The sequence below is a fragment of the Schistocerca gregaria genome, chromosome 4 (genome assembly GCF_023897955.1).
Source record: "Schistocerca gregaria isolate iqSchGreg1 chromosome 4, iqSchGreg1.2, whole genome shotgun sequence".
In the NCBI taxonomy this organism is placed as follows: Eukaryota; Metazoa; Arthropoda; class Insecta; order Orthoptera; family Acrididae; genus Schistocerca; species Schistocerca gregaria.
In genome coordinates, this window is record NC_064923.1 from 581,296,481 (window position 1) to 581,312,616 (window position 16,136).

Consider the following 16,136-nt stretch of genomic DNA (forward strand, 5'->3'; position numbering starts at 1 on the left):
AATTTGCACATCTATTGGCTTTATTATATTTAGTTACTGTCTATAATGCTGTTTGCCTCTGAGTGTCCTGTTTTATCCGTGGATTATGAATCTGAAGTTAGCTGAGTTATATGTTAATGGGTGATTTTATTGATTATTAAATCTGTTGCTTCTGATTATTATATTCCTGAATATTTTTAAAGCTTGAATGTTGTTTATTTTGAGCTTGAGGAGATCCAGAATATATCGTTTGCTTCTGTTTCTAATGAGAAGTGACTTTTGGGACTAAATTATTTATTTTATTATGTAAATGTTCTTTGTACGTATGTGGTTCATGCTTCATGCAATCTGTGTTATTGACATAATTGTACCAATAACATGTCTTCGATCCTTTTGGTTTCATTATGTGTCTGGCGGTTTTGTATTCGCGAGTTGTTCATAGATATATTGACTAAGAGGTCACTAAGCAATGATCAAATTGACCTTAATATTGGGTATAAAGCCCTTTGTTGAACAAAATGTAATTTGAGCTACCCTGAAAATTCACTTCAGAGTGGAAACAGAAGCAGACAACACACTAAATTTCCTGGGCTATATCATGCAAGACATAAACATCACTCTAGATTTCAGGGCATTGAGAACTGACAACCATTACACCATCATTTAGAAGCAAAGTGCCAACTGACACAAACAGGCTTAATGATTGTGGGTGCTATTCATCAATATGTGTATCTGATGTCCACATTGTTATTTTAATCCTTGTGCGATGATGAGTATTGTTTCATATATTGGAATCCAAGTGTACACTGATTAACTTTGTCTAGAATCTCTGTACAAACGATTATGTCTTTTAATTCGTTCTCCTGGTTCCTGTTGTTTTGAACAGTGTATATCGCCCTTAGAAATGCGTGTGTGTGTGTGTGTGTGTGTGTGTGTGTGTGTGTGTGTGTGTGTGTGTGTGTGTGCGCGCGTGTAAGTGTGTGGGTGAGTGGGTGGATGTGGGTACGTGTGTTGGGCTTGGTGATAGCGTGGAGCATTTCTTACGTTAATAACTGCCCCACTGGATATTTTATCTGTGCACTTTCGGTGACTTCGGACTTTCGTATACCATGTTCAATAATTTAATCGGCAAACACAGCCACTACAAAGGAGCAGAATCAAATTATGTATTATTGTATTTCTTCTTTTAACCAACTGAATCACATAATAAAGTTTATTTATACAAATCATAAATATTCTGCAGAAAGCAATTTCTAATTAGTGCTAATGAAGCCAATTATGAGTACAGTAACGTAAGGCACTACATTTCGTTCACTGCGTTCTTGGTTCTGCTCACCAGTTACGGTTTATACGTATTTATGGTGCGTCAGTTCTACGCTGCGCGGGATTAGCTGAGCGGTATAAGGCGCTGCAGTCATGGACTGTGCGGCTGGTCCCGACGGAGATTCGAGTCCTCCCTCGGGCATGGGTGTGTGTGTGTTTGTCCTAAGGATAATTTAGATTAAGTAGTGCGTAAGCTTAGGGACTGATGACCTTAGCAGTTAAGTCCCACGAGAATTCACACACATTTGAACATTTTTTGAACAAAGAAATCTACCTTGTGGAAACGAGAATTTGTGCTTGTAATGTAATGAAAAATATATACCAAATTTCCGTGCCATATTTAACGATTTACTCACATTTCAGAGCATAATAGTACTTTGGGCCATCAGTTAATAGCAAGATTTTCTGAATTAGCAATACTGAACGATGCTCAAACTGAGTGAATAACGTCACATCTGTAGCACAAATAAAACATAGAGAGATGTACGTGTTATCGTATAACAGAAAATATAACATGGAATATTACAAGTAAAATAATAATTAACAGTAAAATAGCAAAATCATAAACATGGCTAATCCAGAGGGACAAAACGTAAATTACTACCAGAATTAAAGAGAAAGATGGGAAAGACGTAATCATAGCTACGATAATATTTGAGGTGGCAGTGGTAGTAGTAGTAGCAACTACTGTAAAAGCTGAGGGAATTCCGTAGCAGTGTTGTGGCACCTGTGTTGAATAACAGAGTAATTGTAATTGTGGACAAAATATGAAGCTTACAAACATGATGTATGTCATGATACAGAAATTGTAAGGAAAGGGGGGAGTACTGCTGCACGGTCTGTGATCCTTACCAGATATAATTAACGGACTCCGTCGAGAAGTTCAAAGAAGAGCAGCGCGTTTTGCATTATCGCGAATTAGGGGAAGGAGTGTGGTACAGAATTTAGGGCGGATACCACTAAAACAAAGGCGTTTCTCGTTGCGGCGAAGTTTTCTCTCCAAACGTCGATCGCCAACCTTCTCCTCCGAAAGCGAAAATAGTTGGTTGGCGTAACCTACGTTGGGAGAAACGATCATCATAATAAAATAAGGGAAATCAGAGCTGGCACTGAATTATATAGGTGTTCGTTTTTTCCGAGCGTTGTTCGAGAGTGGAATAATGGAAAATTATTGTGAAGGTGGTTCCATGAACACTCTGAAAGCACTTATGTGTGATTCGCAGAGTATCCATGTAGATGTAGATGTAGAATGCGTAATAGCATTTGCGTCACTAACAGTAGTAAATCACGGATACGGTAATAGCTACAATTAAATAATACGATATTAAATAACAACGTTATTTACGTTACTTTAGGTTTCAGGCAAAAGGTAGCATTGTTAGAACAATACATAAATTTTTAGTGTATAAAAACTTTATTTTACGACTTCTTTCTGAGTGGTCGCTATTCTATTTCCTAATGTTCATAAGAATTTTAGGGCTGGATTTTGGTTATTTCACTAACATAACCAGGGAAAATTCCCAATATATCAAAGTACTTTTCTGAAAGAAGCGTTGTACTAGAGCACATTCAATCCAGTGATGCCAGATCCTGGATCATTTAAAGTAATTGTACATTCCGGTCCGAAAGTCTCGTCACTTCCTCGTTTTTGGTCATGATGTGTATTTATTTATTTCTAACTTGCCATACAGCAGATGTGTGCAAACGCAGTAGTTCCAGCTTGTTTAGTGACGCAGAACATCAGTGCGGGCTCTATCATTGTCACGGCACGAAATGATGCGGCGTCAGGTTGTGTGTGAACTTTTGCAAATGGTAGGCAGCGTGATTTTCTTGAACACCTCCCTAACAGCTTGCTTCAGTTCGTCAATTGTCTGGTACCGTTGCTCTGCGAAATGCTGCTTAATTCCTGGATGATAATTTCACTCTGCAGCGGAGTGTGCGCTGGTATGAAACTTCCTGGCAGATTAAAACTGTGTACGTAGGAGACGGGGTACAGGCAGATTTCAGTGTGTGAGGACGGGTCGTGGTCGTGCTTGGGTAGCTCAGTTGGTAGAGCACCTGCCCGCGAAAGGCAAAGGTCCCGAGTTTGGGTCTCGGTTCGGCACACAGTTTTAATCTGCCAGGAAGTTCATGCTGCTGCAGGGAATTGTCGCATTATGGCAGATCTGGACACCTCGGGGGCCACTCTTTCGGCGCTGGCAGATGCACTGATCCTGTCCACCTCTCGGATAATCCAAGTAATCTTGAAGCATTGTCGCCAACAGCTCCATCTTGTTAAGGCCAACTGTCACGAAGAATGTTCAGTCTAAGTAGGTCTGGAATAAGCCATTCATGCAACATTTGCAAAGAGGAATGTTGATTCACTGCAGCGTCAAAGAAATTAGGCCCTATGAAGTGCCCACTGGACATTGTATCCCACATCATAACATGTCGTTGTTTATATTCTTGCTCTTCTTAATAATATGGGTTTTCCTTCGTCCAGAAAAAATAGCCCTGTTCCGATAAGATCCATAAAATGGACGTTTGTCTGAGAAGAAAAATTTTCCACGCTCTGAGAGCGTCAAAAACACATTGAGTAACCTGAGCAAGCTTCATGTCTTACCCGCATATCTTCGCCAGTTAACTCATTTACGAGTGTTGGTTTAAAAGATTGTAATTCCAGATCCTTTTTTACGCGTCTCAGCATGGACGCTTCTGGAATTCCATGTTCGGTAGATTTTCTCCGCCATAATTTTATGGGATATCGAGTCACAGAATCCGCCATTGCTGCACATATTTGTTATCGTGTTGATAGTCGACCTGTCATCTTTCCATCCAAAATGGATCCGGTTATGAAGAGTTTCAGTTGTCATCTCAGTATCGTTCACTTTGGTGGGGCTTCTTTATGGAATCGTGCCTAAAAATGCCGTTGCACATCTGCTTCCCCGGTCTGTGCACGATCATGAACCATGCACTTGCCAGGACATATTCTTCCACACTGTAGGCACCTGAAAAGAATGAAAATACCTGTGGAGCGTAAACATACATCATGACCAAAAACTAAGTGATTGACAGTACATTCAGACCTTATTATTATAGTTTGTTGTTTATTCCCCACAGATCGTTTTGCAGAGATTGCAACAGAAACCATAACTGAAAATTAAGAAATATTTAGATGCTAAAGTTATAATGAAATAATATATAAATTTCAACTACTTATTCAAGTCTGGTCGCCATTTTCAGCACCCATTGGGCTTAGTAAACACACAACACTACGCTATCATCCATCATATGGATGTACAAAGAGCTGATATTGCTAAATAACTGAAAGTGATATTTCAGTGACTTAGTTATTCTAAATTATGATGCTATAAGTTCCTTTGAGCATGCATGCATGTCCAAAGGAACAGACACAGCCATTATTCCGTTCTACAGGTGATGGTTGTCCTTATTCATAATTGCGAACACATGTAATGTATTTAGTAACGGTTATTGCCGACTGGAGTGGCTGAGCGGTTCTAGGCGCTACAGTCAGGAACCGCGCGACCACAACGGTCGCAGATTCGAATCCTGCCTCGGGCATGGCTGTGTGTGGTGTCCTTAGGTTAGTTAGGTTTAAGTAGTTCTAAGTTCTAGGGGACTGGTGACCACAGAAGTTAAGTCTCATAGTGCTCAGAACTATTTGAATCATTTTGAACTTATTACGGAATAACTGTTTTTAGTTCGATTCGTTTCTCCCACCTCTATATATACAGGGCGAGTCAAAAGTCCTTGAACACCATCATGAGTTGGAAGATTAAAGTGAAAATTGAAATGTGATGATGGGAACATAGGTTTGACGTTGGGCCGCAAGTTTTGGTGTGAATGTCATTCATGGCCGCCATCTTGAAATCCGCCATTTTGGATTCAAGTCATTTTTAAAAAATGGGAATGGGCGTGTATGACACATCGACTAACACTCGCTTGAGGTCTGGAATCTAGTGGTGTAATTGGTTTTTGTCTGTCTTGTGCAGTTTAGAGGTTATTAGTGTTCAAAGTTGGGAAGTTACCCTTATACCGACTGCTACAACACATGTTCTACGTGTTGTCCATCCCATGCAATGCATAACGGTGGTCGCCCCAACCACTGACTGCACACGGAGGAGAGGGTCTCCTGAAATTTGGCCATAGGCGTTTTGTATGCGTTCCTCCAGGTGTCTCAATTCACGGATGCTCTCAGCATACACTATCTACTTAAGATGTCCCCATAGATAAAAATCAAGGGGCGTTAGGTCAGGGGATCTGGCCGCTCACTCCACGGCACCACGGCGACCAATCCACTTACCTAGCAGTCGCTCCTCCAACTACTCACGGACACCAATGCCATAGTGTGGAGGAGCTTCATCGTGCTGAAAATAAGATGGGAAAATGCCGTCAAAGTACAGTGTGGAAGTGAACACAAGGTCCTGCAGCAGCATCAGATACTGTGATGCAGTTAAGGTGTTGTAAATGAAAATTGGCCCAATGATGTGGGTGTCCCATATGCCACAACACACCATCACCTTCGCTGGACTATATTCTCGAATTGGGGCAACACAGTTCAGACTTGCGTCACACCAGTATCGACAATAATGTCGATTAATCTCCCCGTTCAAAGTGAAATACGCCTCATCGCTGAACAGTATGGCCTTGGCAAACGAAGGCTCCAGTCTGTGTTGTTCAGTAGCCTGCAGGCTGAAATCCAACCGGCGATCAGGGTGATCCTCGTTAAGTCGATGTTGCATCTGCAGCTTGTAAGGATGCCACTTATTGGTGTGCAATATCCGGACAACGGAGGTTTGACTTATTCCACATGCTAGGGGCATACTACGGGTACTTCGTTTAGGACTATTCACAAACGACGCAACAACCGCAGCTGCAGTTTCCTCATTGGTGGTAGTCCTTGGTCGCCCACTACGTTTCCTATCGTGAACAGAGCCGGTCTACCGGAATTTGGTGATCACCTGATTAAGGATGATTTCGATCTTCTTTTCACGTGTCAGACCCATTTTAGATCACCTGGAACAGAGAGAGATGAGTCGGTATCAAGGTAACTTTGAACATTAATAACTTCTAAACTGTACAAGATAGGCCAAAACAAATTACACCACTCAATTCCAGAGCTCAAACGAGTGTTATTTGATGTGTCATACACTCTCCTTCCTATGTAAAAAAAAATTACATGAATCCTAAATGGTGGATTTCAAAATGGCGGCCATGAATGACATTCACGCCAAAATTTGCGGCCCCACTTCAAACCTATGTTCCCATCATCACATTTCAATTTTCCCTTTAATCTTCCAACTTACGAATGTGTCCAAGGACTTTTCATTTGCCCTGTATTTGTATCTATATTGTACTAAAAACATGTGAACAAAAGTGTATATGTCGATGGTATGCATTATGCATCTTATTTCTAAACAAAAGTGTTCCATTCACTCAACCTACTTACTTTTGGCCACAGTAATGCCAACTTTCTCCTTCGCCCTCAGTCTTACATTCAACACTTCTTACTTCGGTTTCGGCTTTGTTTTATCCGGCAGCATTAGTTCTATGTTAACAGTGATAATCAGCTGTTTAAATAGGATCACTGGTGAAGAATTAGCCGATATTCACCCCTTACATTGGTTCACTAAAAACGTTGGAAGACCTCCACAACGACGAGTTCCTATATCGAATAAGGTAAACACTCAGGGTGTAACGGTTTCTTCAGAGGCTTGTTGCCTTACCCTTTATTTTGTATTGGACTTTTTCGTGATAACGTACAACATGCTTTTCTCCACTACTGTGAAGTTATTTTCACAAAAGGAACGTAAAACGAGTAATAGGCTTCGTGTGAGCAAAAACTTGAATATATTATTACTTGTTTGATGTTATAACACCCCCTATCCCATGCTAATCTTAAGTTACAGTTTCTAGACTCACACGCAATCACAGTCATCCGTAGTAGACAGCTTATGGTATCTAACTTAACCTGTAATCAAAAACATTACAAAACAGAATATTCGCTATAATATTGTCCAAAACGATCTCTTGGAACGTTTGGTACTCGTTATTAACCGGCATAATTTGTCATGCTGTTTTAGCTAGTTCAGAAGTAACAGTTTACCCGTAGAAAACGGAATTTCGCGCGTTCCTTTTTAATATTCGTTCGAGATTACTTTGCGACACTCTACGGTCAATTCTGCGAAATTATTACATCTACTCAGGGTTCTTAATAAGTAACTTCGAACATGTTTATGGCTGAGCTCCAAATGTCATCCAGATTTCACAAGGCAGCTCTTAACGCCACATAACACGCGCGAACAGTCTCTTTTTCCCACCGACCGAGAACGATAACAGCCCATGATCTGTCAGCATAAACCCGCTCTATCCTGCGTCTTTCACTATGAACCAGTCACAACATAACTTTTGTAAGGACTTGCTGAAAGCATAAATTTAAGAAACTCCGAAAAATGGAAGTAACTACCCTCAGAAATAACAGAAGTACCCTACAATATTTCGTTTATTCCCGGAGCCACGAGCGGGCTTTCTGCTCTTTCCACATTTCTATTTCAATCTCTCAGCAAATCTACAGTTATAACGGTGAAATACACATATTTAAAAGACATAATAGTATTTTTTCTTGTATTAGTTCGCAGCCACACCAAAAACTAAACACATCATTAATAATTAAAGGAAATCATAACGTTTGTGTAAGATACAGTTTCATTTGCACAATACATTACTTTGATTGCTTAGAAATTCAAAGTCAATAAGACGCTGATACCTTTCGGCCACAGCAGTCACTACTAGGAACATTTGCTGGATTGGAGCGCACATCTGTCATTCTAGAAACTATCTGGTCTCCTTCTGACTTCTATTGGGAAGATGCAAAGGCACTACGTCTCATAACAAACAGACCAAATCATAATTACATTACTAGTCTGTAACGACTCATCAAAGTCCACGGATCTTTTATGCAAAAAAAAAAAAACCAGACTTTCAGACTTCGTCCGTATAGTTCAAGTTTACCATGTCTACTAGTCCTACATTTTTATTACACGCGAAACGTCATAAAGAAAACACTCGAAGCCTTCTGATCTTAGAAAATGAATTTTAATAATTTTTGAACTCGAATGCAGCTCATCCTTTTGTCTATAGCGTAAATGATTTGCTGTATATTTTTCGTCCGTTCATTGCCCAACCCTTCCCAATAGAAGTTGATTGAACGGATTCAGTTTTTCTCTGTCAGATGACGTTATGAATCAGTAAGTCCCTGATTGCAATGGGATTTTATGAGATTAATGGCGCATCATTTTGATTACCCTGGGCTTTAGTACGTAATTAACCCACTGTATCTACAGCTCCAATTAAATTTATCACGCCAACGGAAATTACTCCCATCAATGCAAATTTTGTTCTGTTAATTATTCGTCATATGAAATGTCATATTTAGTTTTTAAGAAAGTTTTCGAACTTGAATTGATGTGTGTTTTTTCAGAATGAACTCTCAGCAACACCTATTTCTTAAGCTTCACATGTACCTCCCAGTTGATTAAGACAGCTTTCTGCATAATGGGACTGAAATAGCCAATTCCTTTGCTCAAGAACGATGATTTAGAACGAAATTCGCGACTGAAACGTGTTCAACTTGTAATTATGACTACCAGGAATAACGGCGCACTGAACTACGTACGAAGATCGTAACAGTTTAAGGTCGAATAGGTGGTTAGCAAGTGACTGTTATATAGCAAATTTACGCACATGAGTGATCGAAACCTTCAAATATCAGTTGCAGCATTTTCGAAGGCGTTGACTCAAATACACTCTTTGAAATAGTGAATCAGGTATAAAACACAGGGCGCTCATGTTTATGTAGCTAGAAATTGTGCTGAAGCCAGACTGCAGTTTAAAGAATCGATGTAACTAGAGGGGTCATTAATTGCGAATGGCGTCAGAAAGTTTTGTAACTTATTCGTTACGTTATTAATTCTACTCAGAGACAGTGAAAACATAGGGCAATTTTGAAAATGAAGTTCACGTTTTTGTTTCTTTCACTTTAACTTTAGGTTTACCTATTACACCGTAAGTCTGTAAGAGACGGCAAAGGGCTTAGAAGAGCAATTGGAAGAAATGGATAGCGTCTTCAGAATATGTTTTAAGACAAACGTTAAACAAATAAATTGAGGGTAATGCAACGTAATCGAATTAAATTAGATGGTACTACGGGAACAGTTTAGGAAGTGAGATACTTTAAGTGCTAGAAGAGCTTTTCTAGCTAAGCGTGCTTCTCTACTACGAGAAGAGGGACCAAAGAAAACAGGTGGAACGTGTAATGTCGAATAACAACTCTGTTATCAGATGTATTACCACAGAGGGCGAAGTAGTCCTACAGATGCCACCTTTGAGAAATTTCACATAGAATTTTGGGCGGCTGAAAAATCAGCTGATAGCCTACATACCAGAGCTGCGTATTCAACTGTACGGCGGAAGGCGGCGTGTTGGTCACGGCTGACCCCCGTGGTTGGCAGCTTCATGGAGGAGGGCTCTGCCTTTGAGACCGATCGAAGTGCTAGCGCGAAAAACTCTTTGTGTACGTCCGGGTGTCCGGACAAGTGCAACTGCAAATGAAATTACTCTGCAGCAAGGGCGGACAAGTACGCAACCGAGTCCTGCGGTGGCCAGGAACCTGTTCCACAAATTCTCTACCGCCACTCACGGAAAGGGCGACCGCTCCGCTTGTGCCAGAACTGAGCCAATCGTCGGCGATAAACAAAGCTTTCACCAATTACGGCCTCGCAACAAATTCGTGTAGACTCTCACTACTGTATTCAGTCAAGGTAAGTGCGAATTCCTTCCAACCGTTTCCCGACGGTGGCTGCAAACGCATGCTGACGCATGGGTGTAACAAACTATCACAGTTTCCGTCCTGACTTTGCGCGGGCATCTTTTTGGCGGCGGGCGCCAACAGACTATGATAATTAGGGTGTTTCGTGTGGCGCTGTTCTGCCCGTGGAGCTCGGCGGCCGTTTCTCCGAAACGTCCTAAACAGTAGCACAGCGTTGGCGCCAAGCTGGCATGCTCCTGCTCCTGCCAAAAACAAGAGACTTTCGCGAGAAAACTGTCCCCATCTATCGTCAAAATAGCGAGCGTCCATCGCTCTGGACCCTGAGACACGGCATGAAAACAGTAAGCTGTAAACCATGGGCACGTCAGGACTATGCACAATTCCCAGTTGCAGGATGTTCCCCCACCTCCTGCTATAGTGAGGGGCTGGCCTCCTCAGAGCTCAAAAGTTCTGCCTGTCTCGAACAGAACTACTCTCTGTCACGTACTTGCCAGTACGCAGCATCCGATTACATACTTCACTTACGATTTAATACGGTAGTGAAATAACATTAATTTGCTTGTATGTAAATTCAGATTTTAGGAATACAATATAGTTTGGTTTGATGGCTGTTAATACCTCTATGAAGAGGCCAGAGTATCTGTCGTCTTGTATTTCCACTGTAAGATAAGATGGTCAATGTCTTCAGTGAAGAAGGTTCTCAATCGCCTATGGAATAATGGTTGTACACCGGCGTCCACCTCACCTTCGTCCGAAACAAATTCACGGCCATGAATATCTTTCCTCAGGGCTCCAAAAATATGGAAATCGCATGGGGAGATATCGAACTGTCTGGTGCATGTGTAAGAGCTTCCTAGTGAAACTTCTGCAGTGTACTGTAAAAGTAACTGGCATTATGTGGGATAAATTTATTAACATTAACGATTACTTTTCAAATATTAAACAGTTTATTTACTTTTCTCCATATGTCTCGATTTCATTTGGGTATTTCTTGCAACATTCCCACTAGCAACAACAAAACGTTAATTGGAAAAGAATAATACGACAACGTTGACTCAAAATCTAAGCCTCAAAGAGTGTTGTCCGAATGTAACAGTCTGGATTATAGCCTTACATGGATATTGGGGGTGAACGAGAAACAGTACAGGCAAAAAGAAAATATATTTCTCAGCAATATGATGTCAGAGAAGGATATTGAAGATTATGTGGAGTACTCAATCCAATGGGAGAGAAAATGTATCTGTGGCACAACTTAACTATAGGTTGGGCTAAGTTGCCAGAACACGTCTTGACACTAATGGAATAGTTAATTTGATAAAGAAAGGAAACATGGGGAAGAAGATTAAAAAAAGGGGAGAGGGGAGAACAAGGCTTGAATGCAGCACGAAAGTTCAGTTGCAATTGTTAGGCATATGGAGAGACATGTAGGACACAATAACGTGGAGAGCTGCATCAACACGTCTTCAGACAAAACACTACAACAGGCCAATTGGAAAGACACCCATACACGCGTCGTTCAAATAGCTCTGAATAAACATCAACGATGAACAATAAATATCTTAACGACAAACGTAAGTTTAACGTAAGCACTAGATTGATTACAATGCTAGCAAACATAATGAATAAAAAATAAACTTAATGTCACTGTCAGTAAAATGGATTTGGTTAATGTGTTGTTGTAAAGAAACTGAGTAATGTACTTCGCTCGTTTGATATTCAACTGCCTTCGAAAATCAGGAATCCATGCCTAGCACCCTCTTCTTAAACATATTGTTGAGAGTCACTGTCTCTTGATTTGTTGAATTGAGGTTGAAACTGTTGTCGTTACAGACTTCAGAACTCACCGTCTCTTCTTTTTCTCTTTCAGCTCTTCTGTTCTTTCTCTTTTTGAGTCTTTACTTTTCTCTTTGATAGGCCATTACTCTCAGTCGAAACGAGGTACTAATGTCCAGGCCGAAGTACTTTGTGTAAAACGATAAAGAACGCACTACGGTTCCCTGTTTCAATAGCAGCACGTTTCGCGATATAACAGATATCTAGAGAAGCGATACCGAATTTACTTTACGACTCTCCAAAAATTGTGCGATTGAACTTCCTACATTTCTAGCAGCAGTTCATTGTAAGTCTCTGGAGCAAGGAAGGCTTCCAAGGAACCGTAATAAGACGCGCGAGTAATTCCCATTCTCTAGAAAGGTCGTGTAAAGTATGTAGGCTTATTCTGATGACTTCATTATTTTGTGGAGGTATGTGACCCAAATTATGACATGTTTAGACACACAAATTTCCATCTGTAGAATTTAGCAGAGATCTTGTACAATTCAGTTCGTTCTATTCGCCTGTTCACCCAGAGCGTCGTAGACAACGGCACACAGTAGATTGACGACACACAGTAGATTGACGACAAGTTTCCTCACTTCTGGATGGTGTTTGATACAGTTACTCACTTTCGTTTGGCGAATTCACTACAACCACGCAGAATGTCGGAGCAAATTTCTGATTGAATTTTGAACTTTTAGCAGATACAATTCAACACTTATTCGTAAAAGGGAGAAATCATCGCAGTGCATTTTTAATGTAAGAAATTATGCTGTTTCCCGAGAAAAAGAAACTTTTCTTTGTTTATAGGACAGGTTGAGGAAAAAAACACTTCTGTTAAACACAGCTACCATTGAAACTTCCTAGCAGATTCAGACTGCGTGCCAGACTCTGACTCAGTCCTGGGACTTTGTCTTTCACGAGCATTTGCCCTACCAACTGAAATAGCAGATCACGAGTCAAGACCCGCCCTCGCAGCCTTGCTTCCGCCAATGCCTCATCTTCTACCTCCCAAACTTCACAGAAGTTCTCCTGCGAAACTTTTGGGACTAGCACTCCAGGATGAAAGGATATCACATAGACAGTGTGCGCTGATATAAAACTTCATGGCAAAGTGAAACTGGCGTTGCAGGATGCGTCTAAGCCATATCTCCGCACTAGCCTTTCTTCTACAAGGCTAGTCCTCCAAGTTTCCCAGGAGAGCTTAAGCGATTTTTGGGTTCAAATGGTTCAAATGGCTGTGAGCACTATGGGACTTAACAACTGAGGTAATCAGTCCCCTGGACTTAGAACTACTTAAACCTAACTAACCTAAGGACATCGCACACATCCACGCCCGAGACAGGATTCGAACCTGCCACCGTAGCAGCAGCGCAGTTCCGGACTGAAGCGCCTAGAGCCGCTTGGCCACACCGACCGGCTCGATTTTTGGGAAGTAGGAGATGAATCAGTGGTGGAAGCTAAGCTGCGAGGACGGTAGTCAGCCGTGCTTCGGTGCCATAACTGGTAAAGCAGTTACTCGCGAAAGGGAAACCTCCCGGACTGGAGTCGCGATCTAGCCCAGAATTCTAAACTGCCAGGGAGTTTCACGTCAGCGCGCACAAGTGTGCTCAGCGAAAATTATTTCTGGAAACAGCTTCCTTTACTCACACACCTTGAGAATAGCAGAGGCAAGTGAACAGGTTATGTTGCATCTTTCTAAATTTTCCTTAAGGTGTTCGACATTGTACTACATCGTCGAATACTAAGGAAGATAAGATCATATGGAAAATCTTATCAGATATTTGATTCACTCGAGGAAAATGTGACTAATGGACTTTCAGTACTCTATACCGGACAACGAATGTTGTTGTTGTTGTTGTTGTTGTCTTCAGTCCTGAGACTGGTTTGATGCAGCTCTCCATGCTACTCTATCCTGTGCAAGCTGCTTCATCTCCCAGTACCTACTGCAACCTACATCCTTCTGAATCTGCTTAGTGTACTCATCTCTCGGTCTCCCTCTACGATTTTTACCCTCCACGCTGCCCTCCAATGCTAAATTTGTGATCCCTTGATGCCTCAAAACATGTCCTACCAACCGATCCCTTCTTCTAGTCAAGTTGTGCCACAAACTTCTCTTCTCCCCAATCCTATTCAATACCTCCTCATTAGTTACGAGATCTATCCACCTTATCTTCAGTATTCTTCTGTAGCACCACATTTCGAAAGCTTCTATTCTCTTCTTGTCCAAACTAGTTATCGTCCATGTTTCACTTCCATACATGGCTACACTCCAAACAAATACTTTCAGAAACGACTTCCTGATACATAAATCTATATTCGATGTTAACAAATTTCTCTTCTTCAGAAACGCTTTCCTTGCCATTGCCAGTCTACATTTTATATCCTCTCTACTTCGACCATCATCAGTTATTTTACTTCCTAAATAGCAAAACTCCTTTACTACTTTAAGTGTCTCATTTCCTAATCTAATTCCCTCAGCGTCACCCGATTTAATTTGACTACATTCCATTATCCTCGTTTTGCTTTTGTTAATGTTCATCTTATATCCTCCTTTCAAGACACTGTCCATTCCGTTCAACTGCTCTTCCAAGTCCTTTGCCGTCTCTGACAGAATTACAATGTCATCGGCGAACCTCAAAGTTTTTACTTCGTCTCCCTGAATTTTAATACCTACTCCAAATTTTTCTTTTGTTTCCTTTACTGCTTGCTCAATATACAGATTGAATAACATCGGGGAGAGGCTACAACCCTGTCTCACTCCTTTCCCAACCACTGCTTCCCTTTCATGCCCCTCGACTCTTATTACTTGCATCTGGTTTCTGTACAAATTATAAATAGCCTTTCGCTCCCTGTATTTTACCCCTGCCACCTTTAGAATTTGAAAAAGAGTATTCCAGTCAACATTGTCAAAAGCTTTCTCTAAGTCTACAAATGCTAGAAACGTAGGTTTGCCTTTTCTTAATCTTTCTTCTAAGATAAGTCGTAAGGTCAGTATTGCCTCACGTGTTCCAATATTTCGACGGAATCCAAACTGATCCTCCCCGAGGTTTGCATCTACCAGTTTTTCCATTCGTCTGTAAAGAATTCGCGTTAGTATTTTGCAGCCGTGGCTTATTAAACTGATAGTTCGGTAATTTTCACATCTGTCAGCACCTGCTTTCTTTGGGATTGGAATTATTATATTCTTCTTGAAGTCTGAGGGTATTTCGCCTGTCTCATACATCTTGCTCACCAGCTGGTAGAGTTTTATCATGACTGGCTCTCCCAAGGCCGTCAGTAGTTCTAATGGAATGTTGTCTACTCCGGGGGCCTTGTTTCGACTCAGGTCTTTCAGTGCTCTGTCAAACTCTTCACGCAGTATCGTATCTCCCATTTCGTCTTCATCTACATCCTCTTCTATTTCCATCATATTGTCCTCAAGTACATCGCCCTTGTATAAGCCTTCTATATACTCCTTCCACCTTTCTGCCTTCCCTTCTTTGCTTAGAACTGGGCTGCCATCTGAGCTCTTGATATTCATACACGTGGTTCTCTTCTCTCCAAAGGTCTCTTTAATTTTCCTGTAGGCAGTATCTATCTTACCCCTAGTGAGATAAGCTTCTACATCCTTACATTTGTCCTCTAGCCATCCCTGTTTAGCCATTTTGCACTTCCTGTCGATCTCATTTTTGAGACGTTTGTATTCCTTTTTGACTGCTTCATTTACTGCATTTTTATATTTTCTCCTTTCATCAATTAAATTCAATATTTCTTCTGTTACCCAAGGATTTCTAGCAGCCCTCGTCTTTGTACCTACTTTATCCTCTGCTGCCTTCACTACTACATCCCTCAGAGCTACCCATTCTTCTTCTACTGTATTTCTTTCCCCTATTCCTGTCAATTGTTCCCTTATGCTATCTCTGAAACTCTGTACAACCTCTGGTTCTTTCAGTTTATCCAGGTCCCATCTCCTTAATTTCTCACATTTTTGCAGTTTCTTCAGTTTTAATCTACAGGTCATAACCAATAGATTCTGGTCAGAGTCCACATCTGCCCCTGGAAATGTCTTACAACTTAAAACCTGGTTCCTAAATCTCTGTCTTACCATTATATAATCTATCTGATACCTTTTAGTATCTCCAGGGTTCTTCCACGTATACAACCTTCTTTCATGATTCTTAAACCAAGTGTTAGCTATGATTAAGTTGTG